This window comes from Cupressus sempervirens, chromosome 5 (assembly GCF_028749045.1).
Source record: "Cupressus sempervirens isolate cs-2001-9-10 chromosome 5, ASM2874904v1, whole genome shotgun sequence".
In the NCBI taxonomy this organism is placed as follows: Eukaryota; Viridiplantae; Streptophyta; class Pinopsida; order Cupressales; family Cupressaceae; genus Cupressus; species Cupressus sempervirens.
The window spans coordinates 517,757,464-517,772,929 of record NC_143122.1 but is presented as its reverse complement, the minus strand read 5'-3'; the positions used below and the strand labels follow the sequence as shown (position 1 = coordinate 517,772,929).

General features: G+C 35.1%; 1 pseudogene; it reads right to left on the bottom strand.

Moving 5' to 3' along the window:
* LOC149556977 (sulfate transporter 3.1-like) overlaps positions 1-15,204 on the bottom strand; it is a 32,356-nt pseudogene extending 17,152 nt beyond the window's left edge.
* Positions 15,205-15,466: the final 262 nt, after the last annotated feature.

The following is a 15,466-nucleotide window of genomic DNA, read 5'->3' as shown; positions in this document are numbered from 1 at the left end:
GAAATTTTGATGAGATAGATTCTAAGCTAGATAAGGAAGGGGAATAAGAAGATGATTTTTTGGGCCTTTTAGAGAATGTAGTGTTGTTTGAGAAGATAACATTGTCACAAATAGATGGGAAAGATCAAAAGATCAAGGTGGAGAAAAATAGGAAATAGGTCATAGAATAATTAATGCTCTGATCTAAATAGTAGATAGTGCTATGGAGTAGAGAAAATTGAAATCAAGAATAGTTAATACCTCTTCCTAGAGGCGATGAAGCTCCTTCCATGAAATGTTAGGAGTTGCAATGCCTCAAGTAAGATTCACTTGTTCAAGAGATGTTTTGATCAAGTGAAGGTGGATGTTGTTATTTTGTATTAAAAAAAGATTAAGAAAGATGACTTTGATATTTTGAATAAAAAAATTAGTATATTGAAATGCTTGTGGTTAGAAGCTATGGGAGCTTTTGGCAGTTTAGGTGATATGTGGAAGGAGTCAATTTCTGTGATAAAGATACAATAGGAAAAATATTGGAAATGGTAAAAGGTAAGCTCAAAGTAATTAGTAGCAAAGTTTAATGTGTTAAATGTTTATGGGCCTATGAGAATATAGTTAGATTATTACTCTCACATGATTGGGCTAGTTCTAGTTGGATTGTGGAAGCTAAAATCCTTCATATTCATGGGTTGGATCATTTTCCAATAGGACTCAGACTATAAGAGGATTTTCCCCTTGGATAGATGCCCTTTCAAGTTTGAAGTAGTGTTGTTGAGAATCAATGGTTTTAAGGAGTTGATTGATAATTGGTGGCCTATTATCCTAAACTTTGAAAGGAATAAGGGCTTTATCTTTTTTTTAAAGATGCAATATTTAAAAAGGAATGAAAAAGTATGGGATAAAGAGAATTTCCAAAATATTTCTCTGAAGAAGCTTAAGCTGGAAAATTCTATTTAGGAGCTAAATGAAAAATTTATAAGGAATGGGATGCAATTGAGAATTTTGAGGATGAAAAATCCTTAGTAAATAATATGAGGAGGTTTTGGAAAGAGAAGAGATATTTTGGAGACCAAAATCAAGGGAGACATGGTTACATGAAGGTGATAGAAATGCCAAGTTATTTCATAACTTGGTCAAGATGAGGAGAGCTCATAATAATATTTTCTCAACCATAAACATGGAGGGTGGAATACTTAAGGATGGAAAGGAGATTAATGAGGAAGCTATAGATTTATTTAAATGGAAAGGGGTAAAGGGACAAGGGGAGGTGATGGCTCTAGATGGGGTGCTAAACTACATTCCTAAAAAGGTCTTGAAAGAACACAATAAGATGCTTGTACAAAAGGTTTCTTTAGAGGAAGTACAAAGGACACTTTGTGGTTTATGAAAAGACAAATATATACACCCTAATGACTTTCCTACATTGTTCTTCTAAGACTTTTGGGATTTTTTGGCAAGTAAAATTGGGGAAGTAGTGAAGGAGCCTAAGAGAGGTTGTTTGTGCTGAAGGGTCTAAATAACTTTTATAGCCTTGGTGCCTAAAAAGCATGAAGTGATAAACTTTGAGGATTTAATACCCATTTCTTTGTGTAACACTTTATATAAGATCATTGAAAAATTAATTGCAAACAAATTGAAAATTTTTTTGAATGATATTATCTCCATTAAAAAAAGTGGTTTTTCTCTCAAACACTCTATCTATGAGGGGGTGATCATAGTTCATAAAATGATTCACTCTATTTGGTTAAAGATGTTGAAAAAAATAACTATGAAACTAGACATCAAATGAGCTTATGATAATGTGGATAGAGGCTTTCTTTTGAAAGTATTAAAGAGGTTTGGGTTTGATAATTTATGGTGGCATGGGTGAATAGTTGTATTTATACTTCGCATTTCTCTATCTTGCTCAATGACAACCCCTAAGGTTTTAGGGAAAAGGCAAGGGGACCCTCTTTCCCCTTTTTATTTATCATTTTGGTAGAGGTTTTGGGTAGATTGTTTAGTAAAAGAAGGATTAATGGCTCTCGAAAGGGGTGAAGGTTGATGAAGGGGTGGAGGCAATTTCCCACCTCTAATTTATGGATGACAATTTTAATAGGGGAGGCATGTGACATACCCCCAATAATGTATGTACACATAAACTTCAATATACATTTTATTTAACCTATGTCATAAATTATTAAAATAATATTCTTTTTTGACTCAAATATATTCTTTTATCAATTAATATAATTTTTATTAAAATAATAATTATTTTGATATTGTTGAATGTTATTAAATATAATAAATTAATATTTCCTTAATGAAATATATTTATTGTTATTAGTAAAAATATCTCCATTAGTATATGATATTAAACCAAAATAATAATTGACTGGGAATCAACATTAATATTGCTAAGTCCTTAAAAATAGTCAAAAACTACATAGTAATTAGCATAAGCTACAAAAATAACTCTATAATAACTATACTATCCTTTGCTCTGAAACTTTCCTCTACAACTTTCCAACTTATTTTGTTTTTTGAATTACTATGAGCTATAATGGCGCCCTTCTGGTGGGCTAGATCCCTACAATTTTCCCTAACCTACAACTAGTTTTGACTTTAAGTGGGAGGGCCCAAGTGGAGGTGGATCCTAAGTTCTCTCCTTGTGGGGAATTGATTATGTTAGGTCTATTCCGTGGGGACCTCTAGGGGAATGCTACATCTAGCCTACTCCCTATAGTCTCTTATTGGAAGGATTTGATCCTTGAATAAAATTGACACAAAACTCATTTAAATCCCATAAGGTGATTTATAGTGATGAGGGGCTAGAGATTGTTGTCCCTGATAGTTTGGTTGATAGTGTCTCAGCTAACCTAAAGTCATAACTAATTAAACACTTTATGGATTTTCACCCATTGATTAAAATGGTTAGGAAATGGTTGAATTAGAAGTGTAACATGAAGGGAAGTGTTTTTGTTTTAGTGATGCCTGGTGGTCTTTCCTACTTCAAGTTTACCATTGAAGAAGACATGGCCATGGTTCTGGTAGGGCCATGGTACTATGGTAAACATGGTCTTATGGTAGCTAAATGACATCTTGGATTGGATATGGTGAAGGAGCTAGTTTGGATGAAGCTTATGGGCCTTCCCCTAAAGTTTTGGGATGAAAGGGTCTTCAAATTGATTAGGAACTCCTTTGGTCATTTTGTTTCTATTTATTTGGTTACTCTATAGAAGTCTAGTTTGGTATTTGCAAGATTTAGTGTGAACATAGTGATTGATGTGACTCTCCTTGAGTCCATCTTGTTGAGCTCCAAGTGGAAGAAGAAGCTCTAGCTTATAGTATATGAAAATGTGGGGCTTTTCTACCAAAATATCTCAATGTTTAGACATGTCTTTGTGAATTGTAAAAACAATAGTAAGACCTCTGAGATAGAGGTAGAAAAATTTAGTGAGATAGAAGTGGAGGACCTACCTAATGAGATGGTGGAGGAGAAGGCTAGTTAGAGGGTATTAGTGGACTTTTCTCCCTAGGAGGTCCTAGTGGTGGCTAATGAAAAGGAGAATAAGTTGTTGATAGATAGTCAAGGGGAGGGGTCATTGGTAGAGGCATACTTGGTTCTACTTGAGAAGCCTCTTGAGGTGGGAAGTTCATATAGTATAATGGAGGAACAAGATATTGTTGATGTTCATGGGTTTGACCCCTTCCCATTCTTGCATAGTATTGAGGATCTTATAGAAACCCCCCTAGGGACGGTGGTGAGAGAGGAGGTATGTGTGGTTTTAGAAGGAGTGTGTAAGGAGATTAAATAAGATAAGGGGACTGATTTGGTAGATAAAGAGGTGTCCTATATGCTTAGTTGGAGTGTTGGATCCCTTCAAGATCCAAGATGGAGGATTTGAAAAGAGCCTCAATTTTGACTTCAACATATCCCTAGGAGTTTAAGGGATATGGAAAACTTGGAGAAGACAAACCAGAGTGTCAAAGAAACTGGAGGTGGGGAAGGTGACAAAGCTAGATGTGGAGAAGGTGATGAAGAAAAACTTAATGAAAAAGCATATGACAAGGGTGGTGGTTAGTGGTAGGAAACCAACGTTGTAAGCTATGACTAAAGGTAGGAAATGATTTTCCTCTCTTGAAATATGATGAGGTTGAATAGCCTCAAAAGTAGTTTGCAATGAAGCAACAACTATCTAATACTTGGGTAGATATCCTACTAATTTAAGAAGTGAAAATGTTTGATGAGCCTATAAAATATCATATTTATTTCCTTTTATTATAATACTTTACCCCATGGTTTCAATATATTTCCAAGCCATTTCCATACATGAACTTGATTTATGAAGCATTAACTATGATAAATGATTTATTGATTAACAATTGCATGTGTAGCTAGTTGATGCTAGATTGTGATGATTTATTATGATAAGTGGTTATTATTGAAATATAATTATCTTGAGGTAATTAACATGTTTTTTGTGAGGTATTTGAGTCATTCATGTAGCTGGGAAGAAGAAGAAGCAAGTTGACACTTGTCAACATTCAGCAACTACAAGAAATACAGAAAAGTCAAAAGTCAGTTTGAGAAAAATAGGCATATCTTACTCAATTCTTAATATAATTAAGAATGGCTTATATTTTTGGAAAGATAAAACAAAGGTACACAAAAAATTTTTATAGTTTGAGTTTCTTTATAATAGTTTATGAGCACCGCATATTAGAAATTGACTGAGGAAAAGGTGGCACATTTTCATGCAGCATAAAAACCACTTTCAGTAAAATGGTGATAACTTCAACATTTCTTAATGAAATTAAAATTTTCAAAATGATATGGAGTGAAGAAATAGAGTAGCACAATGTGATAAATTTTTTTGATATAATTCATAATTATGAAGGAGAACCATGTGTTTGATTGGATGCTAAAAATGTAGAGTAGAAAATCAGCACACTTAGTCATTACTTTTGTAATAAAGCTCTTCCTTGTTTAAATGAATCATGAGAAACTTGTTATATTGTTGTTAGGGATTAAATAATCTTATATATTTGAAATTTTAATCAAGTATTTGAGATATATGTAGACATATATAAAAAGTTGTAGTTTATAGTATACAGTTCCTGCAGGCATTACTGTGCAGTTTCCTACAACCATTATTGTGTACTTAGATTTATTTCTAGCATTGTTATAGTTTATGTTTTACAACAATAGAATAGCTTAGAGAGAATACATCCTCGGGTTGACAATTTAAATGAACCTTCTCTATTAGAAAGATAACTGCTCATTTTGGATTTGTGAGTTGTGTTTGTAAACCAAGTTATTGATCTAATTGGGAAGCTGAAAATGTTCATAGAAAATCTAGATAAGATTGTAGTTTATATTTTGCCAGGGGCCAATTATTATTATAGTGAAGCATAGGGAGCTTCAGGAGGAGTGGCCACCTTTTGGAACCCTAGTGCTAGTAAAGGGATATTTATTCACAATTCAAAATGCTACCTCATTACTAAGCATAAGAAGGATAAGGAGGTACTAAATTTCATTAATTTTTAAACTCAAAACTTGAGACAAGGTAGATGTTAACTTTGGGAGGAGTTAACCAACTTCTTATTACATTTTAGGAACTCCTTTTGTATGGGAAACTTCAACTCTCCCTTGTACCCCTTGGAGAATTTTGGGGGAGCAATTGATTTTACTGATAGTATGAATGATTTGGTATATTTTATTAACTTGATGGATTTGGAATTGAGAGCAGTCAAGCTAACATGGTCAAATAATAGGAAGAGGGAGGACCTCATTTAAGTCAAACTAGATAGACTCCTTGTTCTAGTTGGTTGGAAGGGTCTAACTTCTTCCACTCTCATAGGTCTCCCTAGGACAATCTTAGATCATGCTTCTATCCTTTTCAACTAAAGGGAAGAGGTGCAGGGGGCTCAAGGCCTTTTAACTAGTATATTTTGACTTAGTTTTTTATGAAAATTGGTCAAATTTTTTACTCATGTTGGTCAACATTTTGACAAATTTCTTTGTCACTATTTTTTATCAAAAATTAGATCAAATCTTATAGGTGTAAAAATTGCAATGATGCATTTGGTTAAAAATGGCTTCCCTTGTTATGAAGACCATTTCTCAAAATTTCAACCAAGTTTGGTTGAAATTTAAACCAAAGCATTAACCAGGATGCCAAACCCATGATGACATCTCAGTCATTGGTCAAAATTTCCACCAAAGATTGGCTAAAAGTTCAACCAATGTTGGCCCTTGATCAAACTGGATGCCAAACCCATGACAACAGTCAGGTCAATGATTAGTTTGGATATTTATCTTCAAGTCTTTGGTGAGTCTACCACCACATTGAGATGAGATTTCAAAGACCTATATTGATGGCACTCCAATTGGCTATAGATTGATGAGGTTCCCATCTATTAGGGTGTCTCATTCCCTACATCTAGACCATGGAGAGGGAGATAATATATGTTGGGTTTGTAGCATGTTGGCACACCTATACCCTAATTAGGCATGCGATTTAACTTTATCATATTGATTCTTAGCTTCCTCACACCCACACACAAGGAAATGTAAGAAACATAAAACTCAAGAAAGATGAACTATTTGTACATTTAGGTTGTAAATAACTTATATTAGCAACTTTTAATTCTCAATCATACTAAAAAGCCTATGTGTTCCATAGACACATTCTTGATCCTCAAACCCCCATCCCCTACCCCAATAGTATTTCACATATAGTGGGACAACAAGGGAGGTTGGTTCTCTAGCCATCCCCCAAAATCTTAAAAAATCACAAGACTCTGTTAGGGCATTGACCCATCCCAAAGATAGTGGGGAACATCGAAGACATGTAGTTTTAATGAAAGCACAAATGTAACACATCTAAGACATAGTTAATTTATTTAAGGTGTGGATGTAGATGAGCATGTAGCTTTAATGCAAGTATAGCTATAGTAGCAACCCATATTTAAGGACATGAACAATCAATAACATACAAAAGCATTGATACTATATAATTATATTAATGGTGATGCAAATAGTTTATCAATCTGGCTTATTACAAGCATCTAATATTTCTTTATCTTTAGATTCTAGAATCTATCTAAACATTCACATGAACAATCCAACTCCACATGAGTGATGTATTTGAAAAAAATGTCTGCATCAGACAAATAAAAATAATGGATAATATGGTCATCATTATTCAAAATCCCTTAATACTTTTCCTTTGACCAACAACTCACATTCAAATGGGTTCATAGAATGTGACATCCAAATCAACTAATTATCATCATGTTAGTTTTTTGATGTATCATATAGTTAATGAAGAATTTTGGACTTCTTGAATCATGTCCATGTGCATCATCAAGTGAGAAAGGAGAGAACTCATGCAAGAAAAGGAAGGGTCAACTATGTACATAGTTAGATAGTGTGCACATAAAATCATTTTTGAAAGAAAAATGACTCTTCATTTCTTTATAATAACTTGCTAAAAGATTGGCTGATTACAAAGACTCTAACTTTTAAAGACTTAACTTGCATAATTGATATCACTTGTGACAATGAACAGAAGTGATTTGTCTTTCTAAATGAACAAAAAATTTATACATCTCACAAACTTGAAAGAATTAGAGAGAAAGGATAGTGCACCTTTCCTTGTAGATAAGTTACTCCTTGGCTTATCATTTCTCATGTGAAAAAAATGTAAAGCCAAATCAATATGTACCTTTCTTCCATGTATCTCTAGTGTCACTCTATGTAAGATTCTTCAAGAAACCAAGAATTTTAACATCTCCTATAGACCAACCCTATAGGAATAAACAAAAAAATGTATTGAACATCATTAGCAAGCTCAATAATTGGAAAATAAGAAAGGCCAATGAAACACAATATAAATAGGTGGCTATCTAGATTACTAGTACATTCTTCAACCTACCGAAAAGACTATCTAATTGCCCAACTAAAAATGACCAAGCTAAATCAGCAATGAGATCAAAAATATTTTCTTTAACCTACATCATAGAAAATTTCAGTTACATACTAGTGAGAGTACCGAATGAAATTAAAGGACAACAAAGAAAGAATATTTTTAATACTGCTTCAATTTGATCTAGCCTTTCAGTAGCAGCCCAAATGGCATCTAAGTTCTCTTCTGATAGATGATGTTCCAACAAGAGAAACCTCATAATGTTTTGGATCTAATAACCACCACAATAAGAAATCAATCCTTCCAATAGAAAATAATGATAGAATCCATACAAATAAATTTGGATGGCAATATAATGATGTCTAATACCTAGTCTACATATTGCTTGTAGTGTAGATTGGATTGTAAGATGAGGCAAAGAATATTCTTTCTTTCTAACCATTCTATAGTTGTAGAAATTGACTTTTCATTGTCCCTAAATTCATTGCATTAAATATATAATTTGCAAAAAAATCATTAAATAAATGTTTACAAGCATGGTTGGCCACATTAACTAACTCACCAAACACATTGTGACAACAATGCATCTTTATATTCTCAAATGCAATGGTAACCCACAATATCCAAACCAAAATTCACACATCACAATAATCATTCACTTAATTAAATATTTAAATTTCAAAATTTAATGATAACCCAACTTATTCAAATTAGTTGTCATGCATTGCAATTGATCTTATTTCAAAATGGTAACCCAACTTATTTTAAGTAACTCTTGAGAGACTTATTAACTAAACTGATACCAAATGTGTTCCCAAACATCGAACAAATGGAGTAGAGCAATCTATGTTCTATTTTATATAGAAAAAACAAAACATAAATCATTTTGCAGCCAAAAATTACTATTTAATAAATTACCACATTCAAAATCTTTAATTTATGGTATTAAATCCTTTCTAGGAGGAGTGGAGTGGTACTCTCAAGGTATCAATTATGCATAGAAGTAGTAGCACTCTAAGCATGTACCAATTATCCACTACACAAGCATTTACTAATATTTTATTGACCCACAAACTTATTACATCATACCTAGAAGTAATGACACAAGCATTTTCTAACAATTTATTAATTTCTCGCATTGTGATAAGTTGTTTGTTGAAGGACTAAAAACCCAACATCTTCTTAACGATTCTTCTTTGAACCATGATAACAACATTCTCAATCTTTTCACTAGATAATCAGAAAGAAATAATTACCTAAAAATGTTAAAGGTAAACTGGAACAAACATGATTAAATCCAAACACAAAATAGAGGGTACCCACCATACTTAATATCATATTGAAAATGTATTGTGCACTTCAACTACAATAACTCATTATATCTACCTGAATATCTCACCACAAAATGTATATCTAGTCTAGTATCAAATGGATACATTGAGGACCCAATCAAATGCCACTATAAGCAAACAATCTTCCAAATCAAAATCCAACTCATCATATAACTCTAGATTCAGTTTTGTTAGATTGTTGCCTATAGAGCTCAACTAAAGTTTTATTAAATATGGATACAGTGGATGCCACTCCTTTATCAAAGATGGTGATGCTAATAATAAATGAATTTGAGGTAATCACTAACCTCAAGGCTTAGCCAGATTAGGCTATGAATTCTAGTTGGAGTTTTGGCATAGTGGAGGCACTAGGTGGTCTATGTTGACACTACAGTCATTTTTGTTATTAGTGACATACACTTATTTAGATTGTAAGCATCTACCAAACACATTGTATAGTTAATAGTGTTAACCAAGCATACATAGTGTTAATCAAAAACCTACTTGTAGTTATTGTGGTGAGATAGGACATACATCAAACAAATGTTGGAGCAATCAAAAAGAAAAATTCAATGAAAAGTGCTACAATTGCAATTAGCATGGCCATAAGGCAAATGAATGCAAAGAGAAACCTAAGTTTGAAGGAAAATGTCATAAATGTAAGAAGCACAGGCACAAATCCTTAGAATGCAGAACTAAGATATTAAACCCAGAAAAATAGATCATGAAAGCTATATTTGGTTGGGACTATAACACTTGGTGTAGATGTCATTACTATAGAGAATATGGACACATTGGAATGAATTGTGTGAAACATCACATGAGGACAAGAGACACAACTAGAAGATGTTTTATTTATATAGAACTTGGTCATCTTGCCAAGAACTATATGAATATTGGAAGAGTTGAAGATGAAAAAAATAAAAAGGATGATAACATTAGAAAGTAGATGAGATAGAAATGGGTTCCAAAATATTTTGAGAATGAAAGTTTGAGCAATGATGATAATGTCACTCAAGATTGGGTGACTCTAGCATTTCCACTTGATCTCTAAAAAGAAGAACTATCTAACTAGGATTCTAAAGATATCACACATTATTTCTAGTTAGTCAAATGAAAAGATCCAAATCAACATTCAAGATGCAAAGGGATCACCAAGTAAAAGATGCTAGTCTTTATCAAGCATGGTTGGTTTGAAGATCTTACCGAGCGAGGTCTAATTGTAAGACCCTATCGAGCAAGGTTGGGAGCTACTATATTTTTTGTCTGGTTACCGAGTCATGGAAGACTTTGTTGAGCATTCAATGCAAGTGAAGTGGATGATAATCTATAATTTTATTGAACAATCCTACTAGGCATTTATGTCAAATTTTGATAAAAAAGGGAGAAAATGAAGTCATTTCTCACCACAAATTTTCAAGAGCTATCTATGGAAGACAATCTTTAATTCATTCAAGTGATTTGAGAAAATTATTATTAACAATTTTTGTACACTCTCAAACCCTATTGAGTGAAGATGGCATCCACTAGTAGTAAATCTAAGAAAGGATCTAACATAAGTTTAAGGCATGGAGTGGAAGGCACCAGATTTTAAGTTGAGTCCTACCATTGCAGAAACCCTAGATCTAAGTAGAGCACAGTCACAAATTCCACTAAAGGTACTATTGATCAATGATATCCATTTGCATTTTAAATGTGTTATTCAAGATATTGGAACATTGGAGATGGATGAATCATTGAAAAAATTGTGTTAATAGTTTAACTCACATTTCACATATGCCATAGGATTTATAAATTAAATGGATAAGATATATTCTTAATCATGTGCACAATGGTCAATTGTGGTTGGAACAACCTATTTTGATAATCAAGAAGATGATCCATTAGATCATTAGTCTTCCTATGTTGTTGAAAGAAAAAATGACCAAAACCCTAAGTTGGGTTGAACTAGAGAAGAAAACCCTTGATGAGTGGGATGGAAGGGGAATGAAGATCAGTTATGTCATAGACATGGAACTCAAGTTTAGGATTCATTTCATTGCTCATGATATTTATAGCTCAAGCAAACTAAACAACGTGTCATGTGAAGCAATGGATTTAGCATACAAAGTGGTCAAGAATAATCTATCACTTGACCTTGCCGAGTTGATTCTGAACTAGTTCAACAAGAACATGGAGAGTATAAGAACTTCCAAAAATAATCCTTGTAAGTTTGGTTCACTTTTGACTTTTTCTCTTTTTCTATGTATAAAATTTCTTCCCATCTAAAGGTACAGTAGTATGGAGGAAGGATTTACCTATTCTTTATCATATCAATGAGTATATAGTTGAAATGGGAGGGAACTATGCAAGTATTATGGATAATTACTTTGATGCATTCAAAGAAAAGATGAATAATAGATTCAACACTCCAAAGAAATAAGTTGATGATTACAAAGATGATGTTTTCTTCATGGTTGATAGTGATAAAGTATATATTTAGGAAATTAGATCGAGGATAGTATGGGAAAAACCTCTTGGTTATGAGGTAAATATAGATGAAACCAAGGACATCTATGAGAAGACCCTGAGGCAACTCATGTCAAGTTTATATAACAAGGAGGTAAAGGAATCTATAAAAAAAATGAAGAAAATATTACTTTGAGATTCAATACTTGTCTTGTATTATTGAAAGGCATTGAACATGTAGGGAAGAATGCTACAAACACATGGAAGAACATTTATCTTCTTCACAAGCTAAGTGATTTTGTGGTTAGTGTTAATGACAAAGATGAAGATGATGATGAACAAGAAGAAGATGAGGAAATTAATAATGAAGAAGTTACAAATTTTGACAATGTAGATGATGAGGAAGAATAATAGGGATAGGAAGCTATCGAGGAAGATTTACTAAATGTTCTAGATACTAAGGATACTAACCTAGAGAAAATTGCTATAGTAGTCATAGCCTTACTCCCTCATTCTCCAAGAAAAGCACTGAAAATGTCAAGTGTAGAGAAAGCTTCACTAGGATTAACTGTGGTAAACACTGAAAGCACAAACACTCAATCAATATTTGCACCTATCCAGCTCAGCACCACATTGACTGAATTGACAAGCACTTCATTTACTGAGTAGCCAACACTTTCCTCTACATCCATTTTGGTAAATCCAAGTATTTCTACTATAGGTAATTTAGAAATAAGTGTAGTATATATAGCTAGTCCTACCATTTCTACAATTGTTTCCATTCATTAGAGATAGATCAGCTAGGAGAATTGGTGTCATTAGTGTAGTGGACTAGGCATGACCCCTGTGGACCTATTTTGTTCATGTCGTGACCCCTACAGGCCTGTTCTTCCAGTTTGGTTCAGACAAAATGTGATCCAATATCCAATAACCTAACCCCTGGCCCTACTCTAGTCATATCAACTCGATGGAATCATTCACTCATCCAGTTAAGTTACTGGTTATGCAGTCTACAACCCTACAGACCAGGTGTGGAAGAATGGAGGAAGTGGATAAAAAGAGGGCTTGATTAGTAGGCTTAGCCTGAAGGAACCTATATTTTATGATCACCCTTAGTCCATCTCACTTAGGCCTAACATTGTTCATCTACCATAGTATAGCCAGATCGGGGCCCTACCCGACTATTTCTTCTCTATATTGGGCAACTTTTTTAAGGCATAACAAGCACCTACCAGTACTTGAATGGAACCATCACCTGCACCATCATCTAATAATGAAATGTAATAGGTTGATACGGCCAAAGGAGATAGAATCCCCCAATTTTAGGCATAGAATTGTAGGGGGCCATAGAATTGTAGGGGAGAAATTGACACTTAGGACCTTCCTGCATAAAATTGAAGACCATTATTGGTAATTCTAATATGAAGGACTCACACACTACCATAGAATAGTAGGGCATTTGATATTCATTTTTCAATCCCCCATACCCCCCTACCCCCCCCACCCCCCCCCCCCCCCCCCCCCCCAATCCCCCCAATCAATAAGCCTATAAAAAGAATGGCCTATCACCTATAAAAATAATGGTTAGGGGAGGGCAAAATAATGGTTAGGCTATCACAATAATCCCCTTAGAATAGTAGGGGGAAAAATAATGGGATGGGGGAAAAATATTCAACAATAGAATAATAGGGCACTCTAGCCTACTATATCAGAATCAAATGGATGCCCGAGCATCGACACTTCCTCTATCTAGTCCTAGCTGTATATGTGATAGAACCTTTGCTGATTCATATAGATCAGTGTGGTCAGGCTACAGAGATGCCAGTAATGGAGACTAACTAATAACCCTATGGTGTGGCCTACTATTCTATGGGCTATCCTCTCAGTCAAGTGGAGTTAGGGCCAACTATATAGATAGGGCAGCCATATGGATATAGCTAGAGTCCCCATAGAGATATAGGGCGATCATACTAGATCGATCCACTGCAAACTGGATGGACTATGGTTGGTCTACCTATAGCCCGACCACCATTAAGGAGAGTTCCTCTAGGTGAATATGGGGGGAGAACTCCAAGGTTAGGGTTAGAAAGTGGAGATGAGGGCAGATCTGTGCATGTGAACCAAATCAGTCGATTGGCCTCATGGCAAGGGGTGTTTCCTATCACCAGGGAACAACCTAGCTAGTGCCCAACCTGATAGAGTCAATCGAGAGCAAGATAGTAGGCCATCATGCCCCTATCCATAAATGGTCAACATTCCCTCAATGTATCACCCTACTATCTATAAGGGCCCCCTACTATTCTCTAGGTAGGTGGGCCCCTCGACTATATGTATATATATAGTTAACCACACCATGACCATGAAGTCAAATTTTATGGCTCTCTTAGTATTAGTATGCAAAGGAGGAAGCCTTCTACCCTACTATTCTAAGGGCAACAATGCTGGCTGCCCTACTTTTCTAAAGGCCGCCACAATCCCTATGCATGCATAGGAACTAGAGTTTTTAGTCTTAGAATAGTAGGGACCACTCGAAGCTTCATCAAAATAATGTGCCCCTGATGGGCCCAGGAATAAGTGCCTATTATTCTAAGGCCCTATAGCAAAGATAGGTAAGTAGCGTGGGCATGTGCCTGATAAATATAAGGGTTCATAGGGGTTTAACCAGAGGGAGAGTCTTCACCCTTGTGAGTTTGGGGCTGATCGCTTAAGGAGAAGCTGCTCTTTTAGATTATTGGGGGATAAGATTTTATGGTCTATGCACCCCTACTATTTTAATGGGCAACTGGTTTGCTCCATAGAATTGTAGGGGCCAATAGATGTTGCTTACTCCTTTGCCCTATATATCTATGGGCCTCCACAAGAACTACTAGATCTACCCCTTCGATGCTTACTCCTGCACCTCCCCTACCATTCTATAGGCACTCGACCATCAATAGGATATGGGGTAAGATGCCCCCGATCTGCAATTTTTCCATGCTTCTTTGAGACAACTATAGTAGTAGTTCTAGCTCTACGACTAAAGCTCAATCTGCTTATTGGCCCTATAACTTTATGGGCCATCCATTAATAAGCATGTTGTTATTATGTGAAGCCCAATATTCAGCCTATAGATAGTAAGAGGCCCTACATTGGCATATTCCCTATAAAATTTTGGGGGCCCTATTTAATGTTGGGGGGGGAACTATAGTACAGTACGGATGAAGGTTTAAACTCTACCCCTCCTCATAGTGTCAAACTTCAAGGGGTAAAACCATCCCGCCCAGTCCTTATGGCCACACCAAGGCATATACACACCTTGTTGGTGGCCCTATGCCCACCGAGCGAGAGGGCATTGCCATATCACACTACCCTATCATGAGCCAGTATGGACCCTTTTAAACTTGGGTCCCCATAAAGTGGTACAAATGCAATGCCAACTTCGATACCCTTATGAACCGATATGGTTTAGTCTTCTGGGCTACAGTACCCCATATCATGGGCTGGCATTCTTTAATGGTGCGGCTTGATGCTAGCCCCATATCATGGGCTGGCATTCTTTAATAATTCAGAAGTTCTCATGTCACATTAGTTTCCTACCTCATGTCATGGTAGCTTCCTACCCAGCCTCTTTTCTATATCATGGTATCTTCAATTTATAGTCAGTGTCTTCATTAGAATAAGAGAGTCTCTGGGCATTAGAATAAGACAACCTCTAGATCTGGGCATTAGAGTGAGCTAGCCTCTAGATTTATAGATGGTGTCTTCATTAGCAGTCTCTAGGAATTAGAATAAGCTAACCTCTGAATTTATAGACGG